This window comes from Labrus mixtus, chromosome 22, assembly GCF_963584025.1.
Source record: "Labrus mixtus chromosome 22, fLabMix1.1, whole genome shotgun sequence".
In the NCBI taxonomy this organism is placed as follows: domain Eukaryota; kingdom Metazoa; phylum Chordata; class Actinopteri; order Labriformes; family Labridae; genus Labrus; species Labrus mixtus.
Genome location: NC_083633.1, coordinates 4,790,661 through 4,809,289, shown reverse-complemented (window position 1 = coordinate 4,809,289; position 18,629 = coordinate 4,790,661).

Here is an 18,629-nt window from a genome sequence, read left to right as displayed (position 1 = left end):
TCTACAGATGGTTTCAGGGTAAGGACACAGGAGACACTTTACAAACGAAACAGAAATGGGCATTAGAAATGAATACTATTATTACTGATGAAATGTGGGAAAAGACATGCCAAGAGAGCAAGAGAGAGAGATGAGTATGGAGTTTCCCTCTATGTTCTAGTGTTTCTTAATTTTTCATTCTACAGTGTTTCATGTATTTATTTTGTAGTTGTCCTCAGTGTTTCTTGTGTTCATTCCTTCCTCTGTGTGTTTCCCTCCAGTGTGATTGCCCTCATTCTCTTCACCTGTGTCATTAGTCTCACCTGTGTTTGATTACCACTGTGTCTATTTAGTCTCTGTGTTTCTTCCCTCCTGTGTCAGTTCATTGTTGTATGTCAGTTGTCAGTCTACTAGTGTCTCCTTGTTTTTTTGTTTTGGATTTTGATAGTAAGTTTTTGATTGTTAAATACTTTTAGTTTATTCTGCACATGGGTCCACCTCTCCTTGTTTTCCAACCATTCATGACAATTTGTATCTTGTTGTCAGAGCATCTAGGAGGGATGTTACAGCAACTACAACAACTACCAATCTAGTTGAAGGCTCTTTCCTCTTAACTGTGGATGGAGTTTGTTCTTTTTTCACATTCAGTGAGTCCAGTTTGGAAAATTCAGTTGAAACTCAGCGTAGCAACCTGGGCGAGAACAACTTTAACCTTTTAGAGAACAAAAAATCCTGTAAAACTGTTTTGATTCAGGATACTGCCTGCAGGGTTTGAGAATGTATAGCTGGTGTATGTTCCTATCAGTAACTGTATCTCCTGTTTTCTCTTAAAAAAAAAAAGGCAGTCACCAAAGACAATCATATAGAGGGTAGAATAAAGGGAGGCAACATTCTTGGCAGTGAAACCCTCCCTCTGAAAACCCAATGACTTTTTGTGTTGTCTTGATGCTTCTTGTTACGACAGGTTATCTGTAAGTGAAGGATTCTATCATGGTACTAAAACTCAGAGAAATAAACTTCTTTTTATTATTTGATCACCATCACATTAAGAAGATTTCACCACTGTGTTCTCTCCATATTAATCTCTACTGAGGTAAGACATAATGTTCTTTATTTTGATTAAGGGTATAATTTTTATTTTTATTTTTTATTCATGTTGTGTAAACATGTTTCCATTTGGGTATTTTGTAGTTTTTCTAAACCCCTTTTATGCTGCTGAATAATTCTTTGCTTAAACCTTTTGGAAGATGTACTCCTGTGTCACATTTACTCTGTTACAGCATACTTTATCAATCTGTTAAATGATTACAAAAAAATCAAATTAAAAAAACATGTTGTATAAAATAGTCCTCCATTTACAGTTTTTTATATCAAAGAAGTTCAAAATGTATTTAAATACCTCAATATGTTGAGTCATTAGGGAAGAATGAGCTATTTGACCAGTTTAAATTAAATTACTGTAGACATGGTATCACATGTTGAAGCTGGGAGACACAGAGTTGATGAGGTTGATTGAATGTTTAATATCTAAAATTGTACACCATGGTTATTAGAGTCACTGATTTTTGAATCTACAAAGTAACAAGTGAAACTGAAGAAAAAACTTTGAGGAATAAATGGAACAGAATTAGAATGTGAAATGTAATTGTGTTAAAGTATAAAGTAACAAAATAGTACCAATTAAAAAGTTAATTTAAAAATAATCTTTAGTTAGGCTAAATGTATGTTTCCTTCATGCAGGCATTACTGTGTGCCTGCAGGGAAACTAACCCGACCTTACATACAACCTATTTTCCACAAATTACTTCACTACTTCATGAGATCAGATTTCCTGATCATGCACACCTGACTGTGAAAATTTGACGCTTAGTGTGAACTAGGGCTGTCAGCAGAAGTGAATTTTTTTTCGATTAATTAAGGTCCCAACTTAATGCATTATTTTCGTTTTAATCACCATTAATCTCATGATATTTTGTCCCTTTGGTCACACTGTGGACAAGCCTCCGTAGTGTCTCTCTGTAGGCACAGTGATGGAAAGAACAACACAGCTGCATCTTTGAATGTCTCATTTCAATTGTAGACAGTTCAGTTTAAAAGTCAAATGTAATATCCACCGTTTGACATCAACATCTCACTATTCTTACTGTTCATTTTAGCTGTTATATTTGGTTTTTGACCTGTAACGAGTTGGCTTTTTCTGATCCACAAGGTGATCCTTACTTTATACCAAAATAAAAGCAGGGTCGAATTCAAACAGCAAGAACTCTCAACTTCAGACAGTACAAACATTTAAAATAAAAAAACTTCTGTTAATAATCTGTGACTAATTTAAGTGTCTTCAAGAAGGATTCATGATAAACTTAACACCGAGTCTGTTTCACGTTTCTGTTGTAATGAAAAAAGAAAAGCTGTGAATGCCATACACACATACTTGATGCCATCCCTGCATAATTTGCACCTTGGGCCACCTGTCGCAAAAAGTCTGAACACGACCTTGCTTACAAAAGACATCAACTTCAAGAAACAGAAAAAGAATCACAGATTTTTACTTTATTGAGCAGTTAAAAGGTCAAAAGTTAGGTCAGTTATAAAAGGTCTATAATGCTCTGTAGAACAAAAAAAGCAACGTTAGTGACCCCTGTCCACTTTTTGGACCCATTTAAACCCACTATAATAATTATTTTTGAACCTATGGCCATAGTAGCATAGAAATGTAAGTTTTGTTGTTATAGGCAATCAATCTGTAGACCATACTTAAAATTTGTAGATTTTACCATTTTTTATCATATTTTTCAATTTTAGCCCACCAGCACAAATACATGCATTTTTTCTAGTAACCACAAGGGACAGTGTTGAAGCTCATACAGCCCATAATAATAAATGAGTTCAACTAAAATGATATGTGAATGTAGATATGGTTGTCACAGAGTGATGTATGTGTGTAAAAATAAATGTGTGTGTGTGTGTGTGTGTGTGCGTGTGCGTGCATGCATGTGTGCAAATGGAGGAAAAAAAATCGATATTGCCAATTCTTTGAAGTAGTGTGTGCACACTTGTGCAAAACTCCTGAAAACTCCAGAGTTTTCAGGGTGAGCTGCATGTGTGAACACAATGCACAATTTTCACTCATACTTCACCCGGAGTTCCTCCTCCAGCCTCCTAGTATTTATTCTGCAGAAAGTCAGAGTGAGCTGATGTGAGAACGCAGCAGGATATAATCAGGAGAATTCACCTTGAGGGAGTGGGTGGTGACGTTTATTTTGGTTTAGAGAGGCAACCTTGACACCTTGACTTTGATCTCAACTCTAAAACAATCAACAAATATTTTTGATGTAATATACAGTCAAGGACTCTGTGAATGGGGAACTAAACACAGATTTTAGATGTACAATGTACAAAGACGCACCTGCAGAGCAAACCGTGAAAAGGCTACATTTGTTTTGAAAACAACCTCTACACGTTGATGCAGATTCAGTTGCAGCCACATCTATAAATACATGCACCTTGTGGTACTGGTCATTTCACCCCTGAAACCATGAAAACATACAACACAGGAAGCTTTGGAGCGAATGATGCTGGTCGTTGGCCTTTGCCAGGGTTGCCCCTTGTCACTGCTTCTGTTTGCAGTTTTCATGGACAGGATCTCAAGGTGCAGCCAAGGGGAAGAGGGTTTCCGAATGTGACCGTCAGAATAAGATCGCAGATTTATTTGATTCTGATTAAAAGACTGAAGTCACTTTGATTAGAAATTGCTAAAAGTATTTATTCATCTTTGGCAATTTTATTATTGTGTCAACTTTTTGGACATTGGGTGCTATGTGTCGCATTTTATCAAAATCTGACACTGCACAAAAAATAAAAATGCATTCAAATCAATATTTTTGGTGATCAATGACATGTCCCAGACTGTGGTATCCAGAAAATAATTTCCCATCTGGCACTTATTGTACAGGAAATAATTCTTTTTTTTCCATTTAAGAAATCGGTGACGGAGTGTATACAAAGTGGTAGTGAAAGGGTTATAAGTGTGAAATTGAATGAAAATTAGATAGTTAGGGCAGAAGCTAGTTAATAGATTGAAGTCACTTTGATTAGAAATTGATAAAAGCATGTAATCATTTTTAGCTGTTTAATTTCTGTTTCCAATTTTTGGACATTGGGTGATGTGTTGCATTTATTTTAGGGACGCCTGAGTTAAAGAATTATCTGAGCCCAGTTGTTCTTTTTGTTGTTGTTGTTGTTTTTTTAAACAACAACAAAATATGATCATATCAACAGCTTTAATCCTGTTGGATTACTTTACTACCTGGACCTGATGATATCAGGGAAGTATGATGTCTTTTTTAACGTTCAGCTGATCTTCAGAAAAGATTTAGGGCCCGGTCTTTCTTTCGGGGTGCATAGTGCCGCATAACGAATCATGCAAATAACTTTTCAAGTCGAGTTTTCATATTGTTAATTATTACAACCCTGATTCCTAAAAGTTGGGACGCTGTGTAAAATGGAAATAAAAATAGAAGGTGATTATAGAGGTCATATCTAAAAAGTCCTTCTCCTTCACTCACCTGTGGTAAGTGTAGCCTTACCAGCAGACTGTGGCTAACTTTCATCAGGTGTTTCTACCCTAAACCGTAACACCTTCCTGTTGGTGGGTTGGCAGTGGTGACCTGATCACTGTCCATCTCTTCCTCCTGACTTCCAGCTTGTCTCCTCTCTCCAACCAACATGAGGCTCTCTCAGCCACCTCCCCCATCCTGCAGGCTGCAGTCTTCCTCTCCTTTCCTGTCACACCCATGGCTGTGATAATCCTCCTGACTGAGCCAGGAATCCTCTACATCTGACTTCGATTGGGAATAGCCACGCCTGCCAACCTTTCCCCCAACAGTCTTGCAAAAGGTCTTGGTATTTTGCGCTCTTTGTTTCAAAGGCAAGGTCGTAGCCTTCTTCCCAATGGACTGTAAGCTCAATGAGTATGATTTACTTTGCCTCATTGGACACAGGACTACATCTGGCCTCAGGGTTGTCTGGACGGCCTAGGGGAACTGCAGTCTTCCTCCCAGATCTACTCTCATTTCCCATGATTGGGCTTTTTTTAGCAGGTTGTTTGTTGTCCCTCCATCAAAAACTTAATGAGTGATGGTGTTGGCTACTTTTGAATATGGCGTCTTTTGAGTCTCTCCTGCTCCAAGGTGTTAGCTAGTGTCATGAGCACCTTGTCATGGCGCCATCTGTTTGGGTTGTGGTGGTCACTGGGAGGTCATCCATGAAACCTCTTCTTGGGGGTTGTCATACGTCCAACTCCATTCTTGGCCCTCAAACGTCTTTCCCTGCAGCTGTTATAAGGAGGTTCATTTCCATGCTGAAGAGTATTGGTGAGATTGTGCAGCCAGTAAAAATACTCCAGGTCTTATCACTGAGTTGTAAACTGGACTGTTAGGAACCGTAACTGGATGTCTCAAAGTAGCTGGTGATAATTTAATTGATGTGCTCGGGGATGTGGTTGTGGTCTAATGCTGCGTAGATAAAGGCATGATGAAATGATCCGCATGTGTTTGCCAAATCATACCACACCATTGTTAGGTTGTCCTTGCCTGCTTTGGCCTCCGGGATCATTTGACTGACAACTCCTGTATGTTCCAGGCATCCGCAGACACCTGGCATCCCACCTTTCTGTATAGATAGGATAGGATAGTACTTTATTGATTCCCAGAGGGGAAATTCAGGCGTTGTGTCGAGATGTGTTGATATAGCCGTTCTCAGTCATATATGAGGTCATCCTTTTAGCCAGTGCTAAAAAGAAGATTTTGGGCCAGATTTACTAAGATCCCAATTAAAGAGTACTAAATTGCGTGTTCACTCCAAAAGTTTGCATGTTTGGTTGGTGGGCGTTTTGCGGGTGATCTACTAAGAAAATTTACGTGAATGACACCAGGTGCAAACCTTGTGGAGGCGGAACTATTTAAGTTAGGCTTTTGCATGTTCTACTAGTTTACATCACGGATAGTTTGGACAGAAAGCAGGATGACTGCAAGCGCAAAATAGGTATTAGTGAGAGAGGCAAATAAATGCACAATACTTTCTAGTTATAGGAGATAAATCTGAATATTATAAAGACATTTTTGGTTATAAGAAAATATTAAATTCGGCTTTAAACAGGGCCTCTCTTTTCTTCCCTTCATCTTAAGAATGAAGTGTCATACATTGTGCCGGAGGTGCGAGCTGTGTCCTCTGTGGCACGGGCGCTCTTACACTCGGGCCGTTGTTGCGCATCAGACAGCTGGCCAGCGCTGTGTCTGATCGGACATAAATGCCCTGGAAAAAGGTATCGAAGACGGGGTACAAACAGTGGTGAGGTACCCCAATCCAAGCATCCTACAGAGTAGCAGCAGCGGGCTTTAGAGGGAGGTGACGCACGCACTATGGAGAGGAGCGCACCGGAGGGGGCAAGCTGGGGGAGAGACGTGCGACCCGAGAAAAAGGAAATCCCCAGTTTAAAATATAATGTTGGCGAAAAGAGGGAAATAGGACAACATAAATATCAATGTTGAAATTCTATAGAATGCAGAGGCTGTGGATGTTCAGTTTTCTTCGGCTGTAGGCTTTGGCAACACTAGTCTGTAGTTTAATCATGGTGTTTCTCTTCCTTAACGATTATAATATTGAATCAAATAAAAAAATATATGCATGCCATTTATTTTTCTGTCATTTGAAACATGTAAACACATGTGGGGAAAAACGTGATCTTTATGCCTTCTTTTGTTTTGCCTATGTCTCCTAACTACAATCACATCAGCCTGTTGTGTGTAACACTGGTCTCCTGGGTTAGCACGTTCCTTTCAAAGGTGTTAAATACAGACACCTTCACAATCACCACAATTTTTGCCAGGTTTGGTAAATCTCAATGCGTGTACTAACTTAACTTGTTTGCATTTTCTCCTCCCAGTATTTTGCACGTTAGGGCAGAAACGCCCCATATTGCATATTCATTAAGGCAAACGTACTAAATGGACAATGCGTGTTGTTTTGTTCATTTGAAAGACGCAATCCTCACTGCGCGCTGTTAGTAGATCAGATAGCACTTTTTTTGCTGGTGGTATCAAGTTTGCACACCTTTTTGGTACACGCAAACCTTTAGTAAATCTGGCCCTTAGACTTACACACTTGAGAGTGAGATTGTTCTGAATTGGCTGATGGTCGAAGAGTTCTCTTCCTTTGGCACAAAACAGCCCTCAGCTTTCTTCAAGCATGATGGAATACTGCCTTTTTTCCAGATCCTTCACAACAGCTTCCATAGCCTTGGAAGGAGCATCTCACACTTCTGGCAGTGTGTCATCCAAATTGCTCTCCAGCTCAGGACTGTATGGAGCATGTTCATAAAATTACATTGGGAACAGACTACTGTATTTGCATAATGGTTCAGCAAGAATGCTTTTCATCTTGGGCAACATGGCAGCTTTGCAAAATAAATCACTCTATTAAGCAGCAGTGGAAAGTAACTAAGTGCACCTACTCAAGTACAATTTTGAGGTACTTTTACTTTATTTATACTTTAGTAAACATTTTGTTGCAGGACTTTGTGGGCGGCAGTAGCTCAGTCTGTAGGGACTTGGGTTGGGAATCGGAAGGTCGCCGGTTCAGGTCCCGGCACGGACCAAGTCCGGAAATTGGTCTGGTAGCTGGAGAGGTGCCAGGCCACTTCCTGAGCACTGCCGAGGTGCCCTTGAGCAAGGCACCTAACCTCCCCCCCCCACAAGCTCAGGAGCGCCCGCCGTGGGCAGCCCCCTCACTCTGAGACCTCTCCATTAGTGCATGTCCACAGGATCCTGTTTGTGCATGTGTGTGTATTTCAGTTCATGTTTGTGTAGCATGTTTACTAGACAGAGTGTAAAAACAAATTTCCCCTCGCGGGATCAATAAAGTATAAATTCTTCTTAATTCTTCTTCTTCTTTACTTGTAACATAGTAAGCCACAAATTATCCATGATTATCAATGATTGTAGCCTGGCAACAAACACTGGAAGTTATGAAATACCTGTTTATTGTTGACGTGTTGACAAAACGTCTGTAGAATACATGAAAAAATATATCATCCATATGTTTAGAAGAGAATGTTGAAATTATGTCAGTTGAATTAAACAGAAACGTCTGAGTTGTCAGGGCATTATGTAAAAGTAATTAATATATATACCTCTGGGGTGCCAGCATTTATGTACACAAGCGACTTGAGGGCACAGTGCTGTGAGGTAGGTGGCTCGAGGGCACAGTGCTGTGAGGTAGTTGGCTTGAAGACATAGTATTGTAAAGTAGGTGGCTCGAAGATAAAATGCTGTGAGGCAGGTGGCTCGAGTGCATAGCATTGTGTAGCAGGGGACTGGGATGCAGAGTGCTGAGAAGCAGGGAACTGGGAGGTAGAAGAGTTTGGGGACTGGTCTGCGTCTTTGGTGAGTTTTGTGCAAAGATATAATCTAAGTAGACGAACTTTAGTATGATCATAAAGCGCCTCCAATGTGCTGGAAGAGTCAAGCTGACGCTGTGCAAAGTCTCTGAGTTCTGTCTGATAGTCAGAGAGCTTTTTTCTTTTAGAATGTCCATCTGGGAAATAAATGGCTTCAGCTATTACTCTGATTTCACCAGCAGTTTTAGTTTTTTTCAATTGTCAAGGATCTTGTACCTCCTCCTTTAGCAGCTCGTACTTGCTTAAATCGCTGCTTTGCAGAAGTTCGCTAGCTTGATATAACACCTCGTCTCGCCCCACTCATCATTATTTACACTCACGTATGAATACAAAAGGTTTTATTATCATCCAGGTGACTTTACATTTGTTATTCTTTTCTTATCAGCTGATAACTCAGAGTTTATGTCCCCTTTTCTCTAAAATAAACGTCTGTAACCACTCCATTACAGCTATGAACACTGTTAGAAACTATTACAAATAAATATTATTTAAAAATAAAGATCCCTCTCAGGTAACACGGTTAATAATTACTCATCAGGTGTTTAAAGTCAGTTTATGACTCCTCTGATGACTCGTTTGAGCAGTTTGACGGAGAGAGATTGAACAGACACTCACGTACACGGTTAATTTTATACCGTTATGATGCCGATCTCTGTTCAGAAATTTCATATTTTAAATGTTTACATCACTGCTCATCAGAGTTAGGCTCATACTTGCAGTTTTAAAGTACGGTTTTCATTTTTTAAGACTTTAAATCGGTAAAGACCCCAACTTGTCCATTAACCGCCATTCATTCAGATGGAATGATTTCACCCAGAAAGGGGCGGGGCCGGCATCGTTTCGGCAAAGTACCCGGATGGGTTGCTCTCATGAATGGGGCGTGTGTCGTCTGTGGCGCTGTCCGGTGCTGAACTTGCCGCGCCGTGTGTAAGTCTTGTGACAGGAGTGGTGTCGCACGTTTGTCCTGATGCTGAAGTGAAAGACGGGGGTTTGCATGTGGCGTTGACGAAGGGAAAGTTGGCAAATTCGCAGATCTTGCAGAATCTTCCTTCTCGTTTGTCTCACCTGTCTCTGTCTGTGACCCAGTGCTCAGATGTGGTTAAACTGATAGAATGTAACATGTTTCGGTTCCCTGATGTGCCTTCACAGACAAACTTGTCAATGCACGACATTGATGTGGGTGAGTCGAGGCTTCATTAAGCAGCATCCGTATCGGGTGAATCCGGATAAACGTCACCGTCTTAAGCAGCAGGTTGAGTACATGGTGCAGCATGACATTGCTGAGCCCAGCTGCAGTACGTGGAGCTCCCCTTGTCTGCTGGCTGATAAAGCAAATGGTGAAGATTGTTTCTGTACAGAAGAGTGAATGATGTAACGAAACCCGACTGTTATCCGCTTCCTCGTATGGAGGACAGCGTGGATCGCATCGGGGGAGCTAAGTTTGTGAACAAATTAGACTTACTTAAAGGTTACTGGCAAATTCCATTGACTGAGCGGGCGAAGTAGATATCTGCCTTTGTTACACCTGATGATTTTCTGCAGTACAATGTTATGGCCTTTGGCATGCGTAATGCGCCAGCTACCTTTCAGCATCTAATGAACATTGTTCTTTGTGGTCTGTCCTTTTGTGAAGTGTATCTTGATGATCTAGTGGTGTGTTCTGGGTCTTAGGTTGAGCATTTGGACCATTTGTCTGTTGTGTTTGATCGTTTGCAGGACGCAAGTTTGACGGTAAATTTGTCTAAATGTGAATTCGGACAAGCAACCATGACCAATCTCGGAAAAGTGGTGGGAGGGGGTCAGGTCCGTCCTGTCCAAGCGAAGGTGGAGAGCATAGTGGCTTTTCCTGTTCCGTCCAACCGAACGGAATTGCGACGGTACTTGGCGATGGTAGGTTATTACAGGGGGTTTTGTAATAATTTTTCTGCTGTAGCCTCTCCCTTGACTGATCTGCTGAGTCAAGGTGAGTTTTACATGGTCTGATGTGTGCCAGTTGGGTTAGGGTTCGCATAGAATGCGAAACAAGAACAGGCGCCTTATGAGTTGGAGTTTGCGTCTGCAGGCATTCAATATAGAGATCAGACTTATCCGTGGCAGGGATAATGTTGTAGCTCATGCGCTGTCCCGTCTTTAATTGTTGTTCTTCAACACTGCATCCTGAAAGACTATCGTTCTTTCAGTCTACGATGTTCAAAAACAGGGTGGGGGTGTTACGTTGTATGTTGTTTTGTCCCCCTCTGTTGGTTGTAATATGTAACTGTTTGTAACCTGTTGACCAATTGCTTTTGTCCTTGCCCTAGGGTGTGTATGGTTGGGAGTAATTGAGGACGGTGCAGATCAGGAGGCAGCAACTGCCCGGTTCTCTCTCACTCTCTCCTTGGCTCCTGAGAGTCACAACAAAATGTCTATTCTGTGTTAATGTTGGCTGAGTAATCTGGTAGAGGGTTTATCCCTTTCTCGCGGCTTTGGTTCAGTGTTTTAAGGGATCCTGTGGCTTGTGGTAGAGGGTGAGTGCCCGGTCCGACAGCCCTGTGTGGGCTGGCTTGGGTGACTGACCTTTCCTTTTTTTTGTTTGTTTTGTAAACCAGACTTCCAGCTTATAGTTTTGTTGTTTCTTGGTCAATTATTAATGTTGTTAACAATTTTGGATTGTAAAAATAAACCTTTTTCTTGAAATGATTTAACCTGACCGGTTGATTTATGTTCGACTCCCTGAAAAAAGAGTCATTTTGTTTTATTGGTGCTTAGAAATGTTTAGATGTGGTTGGAGATGTGTGTCAAAAAACTCTCATCCCTAAGCAGCAGTTTAGTCTCCAGTGTTTCCTTGCTATATCAAAGTCTTGGAAGGCCAGGTTAAGAACAATGGGAACATTGGAACAACAAAATAATATTGCTCGTATAACTACAGGATTTGAGTTTTGAAATTGTCTTCCAGTGGGGTACAAAAACCGCCAGGAGTCAAAAAGGCTAAAGTCAGAAAGAAAAGATTTAATACAACTGGCAGATTTGCTAAGAGCAGTGAGTTTGGTAGAGGAACTGTCTATCACTGCATCCACAAACAATACAGCCTCCGTAGTGTCTCTCTGTAGGCACAGTGATGGAAAGAACAACACAGCTGCATCTTTGAATGTCTCATTTCAATTGTAGATAGCTCAGTTGACAAGTCAAATGTAATATCCACCGTTTGACATCAACATTTCACTGTTCCTTTGAGCTGTTTTTATTTATTTTTTTCTTTTCTTCTTTTTTTTTAAAGGTTCATTTTTGAGCCTTTTGTGCCTTTAATGGAGAGATAGGACAGTGGATAGATTCAGAAATCAGGGAGAGAGAGTTTTATTTTTATAACCTTTATTGGTTGGTCCCATTGAGATTAAAAACCTCTTTTTCAAGGGATACCTGTATGGCCAAGACAGGCAGCAGCAAAAACACAAAGTTACAGACGGAAATACAAAGAGAGACAAAGTATAATTTACAAAACACTAAATTTTGGATTAAAATAGAACCATCTATGAGTAATATCTGGGAATCAGTTGTTCAAACAGCCGAGCTAAAACATCGAAATCCTATAGAATCTGCTTCAATGTCTTTCATTTTAGATTTAAAAACATTTAAGGACACCAGATCCTTGAGCTTCAAGTCAGTTTGCAACAGATTCCAGGTTGAGGGTGCAGAATACCCAAAAGCCCTTTTCACAATTTCTGTCCGAGCGTTTGGGACAGAGAGCATAAAGAGGTCCTGAAAACGCAAAAAATACTGTCCAGTACTTCTCTGCATTATAAAAATACATAGATAGAGAGGCAGCAGACCAAGAATTGCCTTATATATAAAGGTGTACCAGTGTATGAGCCTACAGGTCGCCAAAGCAGGCCATCCAACCCGAGAGTACAACTGAGTCAGAGCTTTACAATTTGTAATGAACTCCAAGGATGCATGGTAAGTTGCATCAACCATATGGAGACACTGAGCAGAGGCATGCGTGTACAAAAGATCACCATAATCTAAGACAGGTAAAAAAGTTGCAGCGACAAGACGCTTTTTTACTTGTAGTCTCGGGTCTAAAAGGTTGTGCAGTCTATCTTGATGATTTGGTTATCTTCAGTGATACTTGGCACTCCCATTTGGAACGAATCCGTGCATTATTTGATCGTTTGGCTGAAGCGTGTCACACTGTTAATTTGGCTAAATGTGACTTTGCCAGAGCCACAGTGACGTACCTTACACTGTTGCTAAATATCCACCACCAACTACCAAGAAGGAGCTTCAGAGGTTCTTGGGGTTAGTGGGTTACTACAGGAGTTTCTGTAGAAACTTTTCAACTGTTGTGTTTCCGCTTACTGAATTCCTTAAGAACAAAGCAAAATTTGATTGGACCTCGGGATGTCAGGGAGCTTTTGAGGCTGTGAAATCTTGTTGCTCTCCTGTCCTTGCCGCTCCTTGTTTTGACAGACCCTTCATGCTACATGTGGATGCCAGTCAGGTGGGGGCAGGTGCTGTGCTGCTCCAAAGGGATGACCAAGGGGTGGTGAGGCCTGTTAGTTTTTTCTCTAAAAAATTAAATAGTTACCAGAGTAATTATTCAGTTATTGAGAAGGAGACACTGTCACTTATTTTGGCCTTGCAACACTTCAATGTATATGTTGGGGGGAGGGACCACGTTAGTTTTTACGGACCATAACCCACTGACATTTTTGCATCTCTTAGATGTCCAAACCAGAGGCTGATGAGATGGTCCTTGTTTCTGCAAGCATACGACCTTGACATTAGCCATATAAAAGGACGGGACAATGTAATGGCTGACGCGTTATCGCGCGCTCCTGTCCAGTAATTTACTGTGGCTTGTAGGCTTAATATATTGTCCTTCTGTTTTCCGATACCTGTTCTGTGCTGTTATGCCGTGCCTATCCTCTTAATTTGCTCCCCAGGTACCGGGGATTGCTGAGAATGGGTGGGGGGTGGAGGTGCAGGCAGTGATTCCAGGAATAAGGTCATGTATTAATCTAATTCAAAGTTTTTGGGGTTTTTTTGTGATTGAAAGTAATTTGGGTATTGAGTAGAGTTGTTTGTGTAATTGGGTAGGTGTTTTGCACGGTGGTTGGTTATGGTGATGTTGTGCCGGTGGTCCCCTAGGGATACCGACTTTAAGGGGGCGGGGGGAGGGTGTGACGGTCACTGCCTTATCAGGATGTAACTAATTGATTCTGTCCCCCCTAGTTCTAGTAGAGGAGTTGGATGGTCCAATCGAGGGCACCTGGGCCTGTGTCTGGCTGGGCTTAAAATCCCCACCCCAGGGTGGGCTCTCCCTCTCTCTGGCCTAAACTTTGACTCGTTTGTTTGTGCTATGGTTGTGGCTGATTGTGCAAATAAATCATTGTTTCTTCAAATTGGGCTGTTCCTTTTGTATTTGTCATGGCCATGGAGCCAGGTTATGACAACATTTTGTAAAAGCTGGAAACACGTTTATTTGTGTTGTAAACTTGGGCATTTTAACAACAGGATCAAAGGTGAATGACTCATTAGAGACCGTCAGAAGAGGCAATTGGAGGAACTGCAGTTTTTAAAACTTCCACAATGTCTTTTCTTTTTTCTTACTTTTTATGTTGTTGTTTGTTTGCAAAAGTAAGTCAGGGGGAATGGTTTAGATTTCATGAATTAAATGACCTACAGGACATTGCATTAGGTAATTATTTAGTCATCACTTATTGTACATTAACAATTTAAAGATATAGCCTTGAACTTTACCTCAACCTGTGCACTTCCTTCCCAGAGTAAAGAGAATACAGCAGAGTAGGAGCCATTAAGGTGATCCACCACTCGTCCAGCCACACCTGCTTCAAGTGCCCGGTTGTGCAATCGGGTAACAATTGCATCTCCTCCAGACTTCTTGGGGTTACCTTGGAAGTCGTACATTTTTATCATAACTTCCAGCTGGTCTCCTACATGCCGCTCGTCTCCAACCCCCACCGGGAGAATGGTGAAGGTGCTGTGGGCGGCGTTACTTGTCTGATTCAATGGAAAAGGAGAGGAGGAGTTTCAGGCCAAGTAATGGACTCCAATATGAGACGTTCCTCCTCAGCTTCTGCAGAAGACAGTGGCTTGAAGGTGCAGAAGTCATCAGACACAGGAGGAGCAGTGTGGGGAGCAGTGGGAGGAATAAGTCAGAGCTCCGATGAAGCACAAAACGATTCTGTGAATGAATCTTTTGAACAAATCGTTTTAATGAACTAATTCTTCTGATTCAGTATACTGAAAAGAATTGCTTTTCACATCACTACCTCGCTCTCCTCCTGCAAGAACAAATGCCTCCTGGCTTTATAGACATCCCCATTAACAAAATGGCTGCAGCTGGGTGCAGCACAATTTAAATAGCAGATTTACACTTTTCTTTCAAAGCAGAGAAATGAAAAGAAAAACCTTAAATTAACCTCAGATCATTTACTCAACTAAATGAACTTTAAATAATGACATGATATTCTAACAGTAAGTTAAATGTGAAAGAAATGATTAGAAAGAAAACATTTCTCAGAAATAAAACCCCTTCAGTTGGTCTGCCCCAGTGATGTCAGCAATGACATCATCAATCTTATAAATACCCAGGAAATGCTGAGCCAGACCCTTTTAGCTGCATGGGACCACATGGGGAACTGAACCAAATAACAAACAAAGGTAAGTATGGATAAGAGACAATTATATTTTGCAAATCCAGAAAGTAAATAAAAATGACTAAACTTAACCGAGACTGTGTGTTCGCTAATAATTATTAACTGTCTATAATTAATTAATACTTTGATGTGAACGTTAACTTAATGCTAACACAAAGAAACACATGATTGTAATTGCTGTATGTTACAAAAGCTAAAATAAATTATAGCAAAATACACAACTGTGATTTAAATGGTGAATAAGAGAAGAGCGTCTCACCCACTTTGTCACAAAATTAATTTGACAAGTAAAGTTTTTTTTTTATGAATATACATTTTTGTAAAAAGCATTCTGGCTTAACATTTTTTTTTTACAGTGTAAGCACATGATAAAAAAGAAGTTTGTCTTACATTAATGACTGAACATCTCCTTTCTCAAGAACAAGCTCTGATCTGAAAACTAGGAAGGTCTTGTCAGCTAGGTGGGTGAATCGAAACTTGCTTTGAGTAGATGTTGATAGTGGGTCGTTGTCAGGCTTTGTTTGGGCTGAGCATTTAAGTTTCATTCTCTGAGCATCAACAGGAGAGGCATCTGAAAACAAGGAAGCTGACACTTCAGCGTGGCCACAGAGCCCGGGCATCAACTACTACTGCTTTGCCTATTTCCTCTGGTCATCTGCTAAACGCAACATATGCTACAAAGAAATCTCTGTCATTCATGGGAGCAGGAATTGACACATCTGTCATAGACAACGAAATCTTACTCTGTCTTAAACTTGTCTCTGCTTAAGAAAGCCTCTTCTACCCACCCTTCATTTACTTTTGGCCTCTGGAACTGTCAATCTGCTGTGAATAAAACTGAATTCATCCAAGCACTTGCACAAATGTCAGACATTCAGGCACTTACCCTTACTGAAACCTGGATCCGCCCAGAAAATACAGTCACACCAGCTGTTCTTTCTGTTAACACAGTGTTCTCACACACCCCGCTCTGTTGGACGTGGAGGTGGTACAGGTATCCTCATTTCTAATACCTGGAAATTCAATAAACTCTTCCCACTGAGCAACAACTCCTCATTTGAATATCACACAATCTTCATTACTGCTCCTATTAAAATGTACATTGCTATCATTTACCGCCCACCAGGGTGTAATCTGAATGATTTTGTTGTGGAACTGGACATGCTACTCTCAGAAATCCCTGATGATGGAATACCACTGATTGTAATGGGAGACATGAATATACACACTGATAAAGCCCAGGCAACAGACTTCCTTGCTCTCCTATCCTCATTTGACCTCACGCAGGTGCCAACTCCTCCTACCCACAAAGCTGGCAACACTCTTGATTTAATTCTGACTTGAAACTGCTCAACAGCAAACCTGACTGTCACCCCTCTACATCTATCAGACCACTTCTTTATTCAATTCACAATCTCCTTGCCGGAACTCCCTCAGGCACACCCACAAATGGTGTCATACCACCAAAACATGCGATCGCTCAAGCCAGCTCAGCTGTCTAACGAGGTAATGGCTGCCATGCCTGCCCATAAGGTCTTTACCGCACTCTCTACAGACGAGGCTACAGACAGACTCTACTTAACACTAGCCTCATCTCTGAACAAGCTCTGCCCTCTGGTGTCCAAACCCGCTTGCAAAACCCACCCTAGTCCATGGCTCACTGAAGTCATAAGAGAGCAAAGAGCAGGGCTGAGGTCAGCAGAGAGAAAATGGCAAAAGTCCAAACAGTCCGCTGACCTCAATGACTATAAGCAAAGACTTGTCTCATTCTCCTCCAGCCTGAAAACGGCCAAGACAACATATTATCAGAACAAGTTATGCAATGCCACAGATACAAGAAAAATGTTTTCTGCTTTTAACTCACTGCTTCAACCACCTCCTCCTCCATCCTCCGATCTGTTCACACCAGACATGTTTGCCTCGTATTTTACTGAAAAGGTTGCAACCATCAGTAACCAGTTTTCTGAGCCTGACCAACTCAGCCCAAAGGCACCAACCAAAAGTGCCTCACTCGACTCATTCTCCTCTCTGACTGAGGATGAAGTCTCTAAGCTTGTGCTAGACTCTCGGTCCACCACCTGTCCTCTGGACCCAATACCATCAAGCCTCATGCAGACCATTTCCTCTCCGCTTAATGCTGCACTTAAGCATATCATCAACTCCTCTCTGTCAACGGGTGTGTTCCCCACCGCATTCAAGCAAGCTCGGGTCACCCCTCTGCTCAAAAAACCCACACTAAACCCAGCCCAGCTTGAAAACTACAGACCGGTTTCTCTTCTGCCCTTTCTGTCAAAAATACTTGAGCACATAGTCTTTAAGCAAGTCTCTGAGTTCCTGTCCAGAAACGATCTGTTTGACCCAAATCAGTCAGGCTTTAAGCGGGGCCACTCTACTGAAACTGCACTACTGTCAGTAACAGAATTGCTACGAGCTGCCAGAGCTGCGGGTCAGTCCTCAGTTCTATTACTGCTAGACCTGTCTGCTGCCTTTGACACAGTCAACCATCAAATCCTCCTATCCACGCTCTCTGAACTTGGCATCTCAGGATCTGGCCTCTGCTGGTTCGTGTCCTACCTCTCTGGGCGATCCTTTAGAGTGTCGTGGAAGGGAGAAGTGTCCAAAGGGGTACCTCAAGGGTCAGTGCTTGGTCCCCTTCCCTTCTCCATATACACAAGCTCACTTGGTTCAATAATCCGCTCTCATGGCTTCTCATACCACTGCTATGCTGACGATACCCAGCTCTTCCTGTCATTCCCGCCAGACGATGTTACAGTCTCTGCAAGAATCTCGTCATGCCTTGCTGATATCTCTAAATGGATGAATGAACGCCACCTTCAACTCAATCTTTCAAAGACTGAGCTCCTTGTCATCCCAGCCAGTTCCTCTATGCAACCACAGATCAATATCCAGCTTGGAACAACCAAACTCATGCCCACAAAGTCTGCACTGGAACCTGGGTGTCATGATTGATGACCAGCTAACTTTTAAGGTTCAAGTAGCCTCGATTGCCCGGTCATGTCGATTTACCTTGTACAGTTAAGACCTTAACTGTCAGAACATGCTACACAGCTCCTGGTACAGGCTCTTGTGATATCACGCATGGACTATTGCAACTCTACTGGCAGGTCTCCCTACATGCACTATCAAACCCCTGCAGATGATACAAAATGCAGCAGTACGACTGGTCTTCAACCTTCCTAAAAGAGCACATGTCACTCCGCTGTTCATCTCCTTACACTGGCTCCGAGTTACTGCTCGCATCAAATTTAAAACTCTGCTGCTCGCTTACAAAACAGCGACCAAAAACGGCTCCTTCTTACTTTAACTCTCTCATCCAGCTCTACAGTCCCTCCCGCCCACTATGCTCTGCCAATGAAAGGCGTCTGATCCAACCTTCACAACAGGGTCCTAAGACGCTGACTAGACTCTTCTCCTCTGTTGCCCCCTGGAGGTGGAATGAACTTCCAAACTCCATTCGATCTGTAGAGTCCCTCTGCACCTTTAAGAAAAAGCTAAAGACCCAGCTCTTTCATGAA